Here is an 8,238-nt window from a genome sequence, read left to right as displayed (position 1 = left end):
AGGCTTCTTGCATGCATTCGATCATAGAGATGACGGATACAGTGTTGCGGTACATTATGCCATGTCTGCTCGATCTGGTCGCGGAAATCAGCAACAGTTGTAGGTGGACGTGAAGCAGTTGTCAGTTGTCGACCCATAATGTCCCATACATGTTCGATAGGAGACAAATCTGGGGAGCGTGCTGGCCAGGGAAGTCGGGAAACACCTCGCAGAGCACGTTCTGTTGCACGGGCAGTATGTGGCTGGGCATTGTCTTGCTGAAAGAGAACATGAACCTCCTGTCTCAAGAAAGGCAGTAAAACCGGTTCAACCACCTGTTGCTCGTAAGAGGTGCTTGTCAATGTGAGACGTCCACAAAGACTGAAGGTGAGCGAGAGTTGTAGCTGATCGTGCCCCACACCATAACACTTTGGGTGGGACCACTATATCTTGCACGCCTGCACTGTGGGAGCAGACGCTCTCCAGATCGGCGTCGCACTCGCAGTCTACCATCACTTGCATAGAGAGAGAATCGGCTTTCATCACTGAACACAACAGAACGCCATTGCCTCCTCCAGGTGCTCATTTGCTGACATCAGGCCAACCGTGTACGGCGATGATGTGGCATCAGTGAGAGACGGGAAATTGGTGTGTATGTCCGAAGTCCTGCCGCTAGTAACCTGTTCCCAATAGTGCGTGTGGAAACTTCAGGGGCCACATTTGCTCGAATGTTGGACGTGGTAGCTGTGCGGTCTGCCAATGCCGCCCTTACAATACGCCAATCTTTGTGCACGTCCGTACTACAAGGACGTCTAGAATCTTCTCTGCGGGTATGGGAATAAGTTGCTATCCATCGCTGCAAACACCGCTGCACTACAGATGCATCACGGCCAACATGGTTGCCGATTCTAAGAAAGGACCAACCAGCCTCTCCTAGGCCCACAATACGACCCTGTTCGAACTCACTCATTTGACTGTATGGAACACGATTGCGTAGTCGTGGCATGTTGTCTTGCTTGTGTTTACTGTGCGAGTCACTTTCATGCACCTGCTGATCTTCGGCCTCTGCTAATTTACAACACAGACTCGGCACAGGTGGCACAAATGTCCCTCTGTGGCGCTGCCATCTATTGGCCGAAACTGTTACACAGTTAATCATCTACTTCACTATCACCAAAATGGCGCGGGAGACCCGGGTTCGATTCCTGGAGGGAGCTTGTGGTTCGGATTCCACGTTAATTAGTAGGTCCACGTCTCATATAGCCTCGCTGCTGAAAAGGGACGTTTAACTCAAAATCAACTCACTATCACCAAAGAACCCAATACTGGAAGCATATCAATCTCCTTCATGTTTTACAGGGTGTTTGCAGTAAGTATCTGAAGCAGGTGGTCTTACAAAAACATCTTATGCACAATTTTTTTGTCCTTGAATTCTTTGGCAACAGAGAGGGTGAAAATGTTGGATACATAGGTACCCTATGGCTTACTTGAATGAACAGTGCATGTCGATTGTAAGTGTATACTTTTTATATTTAGTAATAATCGTGAAGAGAGTTCGCATCAAATTGTCATGGGTGATGAAGATTCAATCAGTTACGACCATTATCAATAATAATTAGTGATGGATGCTGCCAGTTGTACAGGACACTGCCCAAACACACTTCTTAATCTTTGATAGGTATTCTATTTTGCTATTATTGTACCGAAGTACAAAGAATGAACCAAACAATACCAGAACCACTAGCATTGGCGAATAAACATGACATTCTTGTCTTGTAGTGGTTAAATTGCTTTTGGTTAATGTTTTTGGTTTGGATTTCTTCAGACATGCTGTTTAATCATAAGGTAAGTTTGACAATATTGTAATGTACCACGTGCTTGTATTTACAAACACGCAACATGTGCTTGTGTGTACAAATATTCTACACGTAGTACTTGTTTATAAACAACAACCACATGCACTTTACGATGGAGTACTACACTTGCTGACGACAGAGATTCCACGGATCTCATGACGAGGGAACAGCAGCGCCACCGCTTCACTTGGAGCACTATATGACCAAGAGAATTCCATGGACAGCCGTCAGTTTCGACTGGCGAAAGTCCCTTTCTTGGCTTGCAGTAAAGCCTAGAATTAAGGCCCCAAGAACTCCAATAAGAGGTCAGGGACTTTGATCAACTGGGTGGTAAGGGTGAGTTTGGTAAGTACATCACCTAACCCAAAGCTTTAGCTTGCAGTGGAACTAACGGTTCCTTCTCCTGGCTTGCAATGGAGCTTTGTGGGAGAGTTTACCTCTCTCTCTGCTTGCAGTGGAGCAGCGAGTGTCTTAATACCTCCTCGCTACTGAGAAATCCTCGCTACTGAGAAATCCTTCCTGAGACCGTCAGGCCAAAGGAATACCTATTTTACCTCATATTAAAGAAATTACATTATTGTTCTATTTTTGTAGAATACTGTTTTTGGTGGATTTTTATAATAAATCGATAGTGGAGAAAGATTCCGGACTAGTGTTGTGAAGCCCTGAAAAAAAAAAACGAAAATTTTGGGTAAAAAAAAGTTTTTTTACCGTTTCTTTCCCGAGCTTGAAAAAAACGGAAAAATTGAAATTTTCGAATATTTTACCATATTGTGCTTTTAAAATGAAAACTATTTTATATTTACTAGTTTGCTAAGATCATTGAGTAGTTATGTTTCTTGTATTAGAATAGAGAAATTTTGTTTCAACAAATATATTTGCACCACTCCTTTAAAGTTAGCACCGTGATAGAATCGAGTTATGACTACAAAAGATACTAAAATATAATCCTAGTTAGATTAATTAATATAGACGCATTTAAAAATTATCTTAAGTAATCTTATAAAGTTACCGTTTTATGGCAGAGAAGTGTTAAAATAACAGGACCAGTCATTTTAGTTAATACCAATATATTAAAATCATATAATAATATGGAGATACGTATCTTCCTTGTGCTGTGCAAAATTTCCGGAAATTTTGAACCCATTAGAAAAAATCTTTTGTTGGGAAGTATAGGCAAAACCCTGAAAATATAATTTAAAAGCTATTTCTTCGCCTGATGCTAATTTTATTTGCTGTGACGTGTCTGCAGCATATATACAACGTATTTCGCTTGCAGGAAAAATACTTAAAGCAACAGCTTTTAATTTTAGTTTTTAGTTTTCTGATTTCTGATAAAAATCTCTTTATTATATGTATATTTTTCGAACAACTCAAAAAGAGAGATGATCTTATTTACATATAAACACATACACCGCACTCCGCACAAGTGCGTAAATTGGACCAGCGAAAAGTATTACAGAATTTAACATGTGAAACTTCCGTTCGTTATTATTATAAAGACTAGCACAACATCCGTTCTTCGCATGGGGAGAATAGTTTTTGTATAAGGGGCACCAAAACTGTCACCAGTGAATTTACGGACCCCAAAAACTATGAATTCGACACTAGAAATTAGTCATTTTCAATTAATTTTACATGTCACCCTCCCCCTTTACGAGTAGGCCCTACTAATGGGGGTTGAATTTGGATTTAAACGGCATCGAAAGTGTCACTGTTCATCTCAGCCACCCCGAAAACTGTGGATTCGATAATAATATCAGCCGTTTTCGATTATTGTTATATATCTACTCCCTCCCTTCCTCCCTCAAGTTGCGGGGCTGAATTTGGATTTAAACAGCATCGGAAGTCTTAATGTTCATCTCAGGACTCCAAAAACTATGGATTCGACACTTATATCGGTCATTTTCGATCATATTTATATATCTCTTCCTACCCAAGTTGCGGACCTGAATTTGGATTTAAACTGCATCGGAAGTGTCACTGTTCATCAGAGCAACCCCAAAAACTATGGATTCGACACTATTATCGGTCATTTTAAATAATTTGTATATATATATATCCTTTCTCCCCCGCCCTCAGGTCAAGGTGCTGAATTTGAATTTAAACGGCATTAGAAGTGTCACTGCTCATCTCAGCGATCCCGAAAACTATGGATTCGACACTAATATCAGTCATTTTCGATCATTTTTTATATAGGGTGATTTCGCCAATAGTCGACCGCGAATTTTCATTTAATACTTTCCAGTTATTTACAAATTATGCTGGTACAGCTTCTAGACTAACTTAGTTATGTAACTAAAACATTTCTTACCCACGTACTATCTATATCCTCAGAAAAATGAAAAACAACAGGAACACAAGATTCTCATTACACGCTGCCGTAAAGTGCGCACTTTAGTCGTAATTCTACAGATGCGTCGAAATATATTGGTCGAAGACGACCAGCTAAACAAGAGAGAGTTAAACAATGAATGTCATTGGTAGTATATGATGCAAGCTTTATCATGAATAATTTTTCGCTCCAAAAGTCGCATCAGATATTTTTTATATAGACAATAGTAATCAAAAATGGTCGACTATTGGATGGCGGTCGACTAGTGGCGAACTCTCACTATCACTCCCTTCCTCCCCAAAGTTTCGGCGTTGTATTTGGATTTACACTGCATCGGAAATGTCACTGTTCATCTCAGCGGCCCTGGAAACTATGGATTCACACTAATATCGATTATTTTGCATCATTTTTATATAACTCCCCCTCCTCCAATTTGCTAGGAAAAATTTGGATTTAAACGGCATCGAAAGTGTCATTGTTCACCTCGGAGACCCGAAAACCATGGATTGGACATTGATATCGGCTATTTTCATTAATTTTTATATACGTATATCTCCCCTTCCTCCTCCCCTAAGTTGCGGGCTTGAATATTTATTTAAACAGCATCGGATGTGTGACTGTTCATTTTAGCAACCCCAAAAACTTTGGATTTGACATTAATATTGGTCATTTTTGATCATTATATATATATATACTATCCGCTTCCCCCAAGTTGCAGTGCTGAATTTGAATTTAAGCTTCATCGGAAATGTCGCTGTCCATGTCAGTAACCTCGAAAACTATGGGTTCGACACTGGGTGATATCAATAAAAATAAGTAACTACTCCTGAGAAGTCCTGCTCGAGAATCGGAGTAACTACACCTGGAGTAATCTCCTCCCTCAATTTCGTATCAATAAAACAAGCCACTACTCAGGTCTAGTCTGCTCCAGATTTATGGACGTTTACTCGCGCTTCCTCTGCACGTAGCACTGAGTCGTATCAATAAAAGAAATGATTACTCATTTCTCCCATTCATCGCGCAGTCATTTCGTTGTTTTTAACCTATGGCGTTGTATCTTAAAAACCATGAAACGGGCAAGTAGCAACGACAGCTTCAATCAAAGTGCATTTATGGATATTCTAAAAGAGTTTCCAGTGGTACTTTCAAAGTCACAGCTACCAGAAAGTAAACGAAGGAAAGCCGAAACTTTGAAGGTAATTACAGTGAAATGCAACGAAATATCAAATACATCTACGACTGAGACACAAATTCAAAAGAGAATCTTTAATATTCGAGCGAGAATTTAAAAAAAAAAAAAAAAAAAACCGAGAAAGAAGAAAGTAATACTGAAACCATGGGAATAAACCTATTTGAGCTGATGGATGTTGATTGGAATCCAGCAATATCAAGATTAACACGACAAGCGCATATCACGTGTTGTCCAAGGTCTTTGTAGATTGTTTGGCTTTAAGAACGAAATCAGACACTTGGCTCCTTTGTTTTCTTTTTAAAAAAGTCCAGCCACCCACGTCATAAATCACGTCCATCTGATTGCGTTTTTTACACCATACGTGTCCCCTTTCGCCTTGACATAAACAAAATACATTCTCATGTATACACCCTTTCTATCAACGTTGAGTTGAGTTGGTTATTAGTTTAACGTCCTTTTCAGTAGGGTGCCTATATGAGACGGAACCCACTGATTAACGTGGAATCCGAACCACATAAGCTCCTGCCGGGAATCGAACGCGGGTCTCCGATGCCAAAGGCATGTACGCTAACCGCTTAGCCAGGAAATAGCTCTTCCTATTAACGTATTACTCTCCAAAATACTAGGTTTCTTTAATGCCACTTGTGTATAGTCAAGTGCTCCGATAGCACCCGGAAATGTATATTGCTCTTGCCACTCTGCCTTTGCTGTTTGTATATTACGCACTCTTCCGGAAACAATCCATTTTCAGGTACTCATAGACAGTACTTTGAGCCACACCAGAATCCCCTGACATTCCGACCTGAAATCCCGGATCACTCACGTAACGCAAGAAAACCAAGGGCACCGATTTTTCTGTAAATTTGGGGGGGGGGCATTCAGATGCAGAAGGTATATATATCAGGATTTTGACAAATTACACTCTAATTATGCCAAATATTGTATATTCATAAATACAATAGGGGGCCCACATGAGCTTTGGGAGGCCCGGGCCCCCACAGGATCGGCGCCCTTGAAGAAAACCCGCATCTTTTCATCATTACGTAGTCCACCACCCCGAATTTCGGTTGATTCTCCTTAAAAAATGTGCTAATCACTACATTTTCCTTCATAAACTTATAATGCTTTTTGTAATCTCCATTTCCAACATTTCTATGCAGTTTATATTTTTTTCTACGTAGTAAAACAATCATATACTCTGCCATATTTCGCACGGAGTCACCTATTTAGTTTGCTCCACAAATTTGGAGAAGTTACTAGCATCACAGAGGAGTCTTTGATTTTTATTGATATCAAACGCGGAGTAGTTACTCGGCTCGAGAATAGAGGTGTGGTTACTTCAAAAGGGCGGGGCTTCTTCGAGGTCAGCCGAGACGACTAGTGCTCAGTTCTCTTTTTATTGATACCAATGCGAGTAACTACTTCAAAATTGGGCGTAAAGAGTAACTTCTCCGTTTTATTGATATCACCCACTATATCGGTCACAGGGGCGTCATTTAGGGGGGGCAGGAAGGGGCATTTGCCCCCATGAGTTTGAGATTTATATAGATTTTATCAATAGAATAGTAGTAAGTCAGTGAAAAACGCGAAATTTTACTTATATCAAGGGGTCTTGCCCCCTTCCCCCCCAAGCCAAATCTGAAATGACGCTACTGATACGCACTTCCTTCCTCCAAGTTGCACCTTCAAAGTACGCATTTCAGGCCCGTGCCTCATCTATGTTGAAAATTTTTATCGAGATCAGTCTGGTGGTTCAAGAGTTGTTAATTTACAAATATAGTCACTTTCATTTTAATATATATAGATAATTTGTTGCCCTAGAAAACAGATATTTGCCTACATACAAAATTTTGTACATAAAGTTTATATTAAAGTCTGTATTTGAATATTAAATAATAGTAATTATACAGAGTGATTCTTTTAAAACTCACGGATTTCACTTGGGTCTAGAATTTCTAACAGATCTGATTTTCATGCGGTTTGTGGCAAATGATCAAGTAAGGATGGGAGATTTATGGGACTGTGTTTACTATGTTCTCTCAGCCGGTATATTTTTCTTTTATATTTCAAACAAATCTATTCTCTCTTTCTATCTCTATCTATCTATCTATCTATCTATCTATCTATCTATCTATCTATCTATCTATCTATCTATCTATCTATCTATCTATATATATATATATATATATATATATATATATATATATATATATATTATATATATACACAGAGAGAGAGAGAGAGAGAGACCGACCGGTATATTTTCAGTGGGATTTCACCGGTCATCTTAGGATTGTGATCTGGTTAACTTTTTTGCACTTTTAAACCATTATGTTCATTATCTTTGTCTTCATATAGCATTGGATTATATGCTTTAGTGCTATCTATTAATTGTAGTCAATCTCTTTTTTTCTCTTGTTTTGTTCCGATCATACCACGGTATTCAGAAGACAATTCCTTCTCAGAAGACAAATTTAATACAAATATACAGTTTATACTCAGTTGATACAAATATACACAGCTTAATACCACTACTTAAGAACAAATATAACATTCATGAATGTGTTCCTCTTATCTTTACTTCTTCGATATAAGTACTTCAGCTTTCTTCCATTTCTTTTTTTACACAGAATTTTCGGGGGGACGCGTCCCTCGACCCGCCAGAGACGCCAATGCTGTCCTGTGTGAGAGACCGAAATTCTATTTCTGGTGGGGGTATAGCCCTATGTGGTTCGAATACTACTTAAAAATGTTGATTCACATCCCATCTAGCGTCGGTGCTGAAAAGGTTCAATCAATCATTGAACACCAAATTCAGTATACGGTCACACAAAGCATCGTGAAGTTAAATTAATGTCGTTTTAGCCATTTACTTT

The sequence above is a fragment of the Thermobia domestica genome, chromosome 10, assembly GCF_964235325.1.
Source record: "Thermobia domestica chromosome 10, izTheDome1.hap1.1, whole genome shotgun sequence".
Lineage (NCBI taxonomy): Eukaryota > Metazoa > Arthropoda > Insecta > Zygentoma > Lepismatidae > Thermobia > Thermobia domestica.
The sequence above is the reverse complement of the archived record's forward strand: the minus strand, read 5'-3'. Positions refer to the sequence as shown.